The 1,389-nt window shown below is 45.9% G+C and overlaps 1 pseudogene; it reads left to right on the top strand.

Annotated features, from left to right (window-relative positions):
- Window positions 1-468: 468 nt before the first annotated feature.
- On the top strand, window positions 469-1,167 carry LOC149096181 (uncharacterized; annotated as a pseudogene).
- The last annotated feature ends 222 nt before the right edge of the window (window positions 1,168-1,389 follow it).

Here is a 1,389-nt window from a genome sequence, read left to right as displayed (position 1 = left end):
CAATTGCTAAAATTGATGAGGGAGAGGAAACGGAAGATGCGATACCGGAAAACAAGGTTCATGGCTCAAATGTGATTTTCGATGAAGAGCCTTCAAAACTTCCCGATAAACTGAAATCACGTAAAACGGGGAACACAATTGAAAGTGCAAAGAAGCCATAAAAGAAGTCATATCATTAACTCACATCAGTGTGGATGACACTGAAAGCTTGAAGGAATTGTGCAGCCTTGTACATGATTGTATTAATATCTTGAGCAATGCTGCCCAGAAGGAAGAAGGTCTGGTCTTAGAAAAGCCGCCAACTAAGGGTACTTCCAAGTCAAGTACATCCGAGTCGAGTACATCGAAGTCGAGTACATCAAAGTCGAGTATACTTCCAAGTCAGAAAGTTCAAGTAGCTTTAAGGAGATCCCAACAGCGAAAAGCCGAAACCCGTTGTCTGGACGGCATGGTGAAAGGGCCGAGATAATGAAAAGAAAGTTTAAAGTTAATGTTGATGTGACAGCAGGACAACCCGTCCCTAAGCGTGGCAAAAAGGGTGTGAGTGAACGTGTTATTGAAAGTGAAACTGTATCAATGGATTTAGATTACAAACCTGATCCAGTTACATCTGATCCTAACCCTGTACCAAATTCAACTACTCCCACTGGGGTACTGGAAGCTGAATCCACTACATGTACTAAACCTAATGTTAACCCTGGCGTTGAAGCTGCTCCAAAACCGCAGAGCTAACCTACAGGAGACCCCAACACCCACTGCACTGCAGTATTACCAGCCACTCGCACTGCAGTACCACCAGCTACTCCCACTTCAGTACCACCAGCTACTCCCACTGTAGTACCACGAGCTGCTCCCACTGCAGTACCACCAGCTACTCCCACTTCAGTACCACCAGTTACTCCCACTGCAGTACCACCAGCTACTCCCACCGCAGCACCAACCGCTACTCCCACTTCAGCACCATCAGCTACTCCCACTGCAGTAGCACCAGCTACTCCCACTGCAGTAGCACCAGCTACTCCCACTGCAGTAGCACCAGCTACTCCCACTGCAGTACCACCAACTACTCCTACTACAGTAGCACCAGCAACGCCCACTTCAGTACCACCAGCTGCTCCAAGCTCTGTCCCTTCCAGCACTTGGAATAAACATGACTGTGAGAAATAGGAATTTTTGTAGTTATCACATGGAGATAAAATTTTAATATACTGTAATGAAATTGATATAGTGGTTGCACGGACTAAGGTGCGCGTGCTAAGATGTATAGCGGTTGTATTTGAATGTATGCCCGCACAAGTTCCAAGGCTAAGAGACGGTTATATGGCGAGTACAGAATGCGCAATGTACTCGCAATAAAAGACATATAAGAGAATCACGTTATGTAGTAGC

This window comes from Orbicella faveolata, unplaced genomic scaffold (assembly GCF_042242905.1).
Source record: "Orbicella faveolata isolate gen_17 unplaced genomic scaffold, um_ofav_v1 contig_48, whole genome shotgun sequence".
Taxonomy (NCBI): domain Eukaryota; kingdom Metazoa; phylum Cnidaria; class Anthozoa; order Scleractinia; family Merulinidae; genus Orbicella; species Orbicella faveolata.
This window is presented reverse-complemented; position numbering and strand designations above follow the sequence as displayed.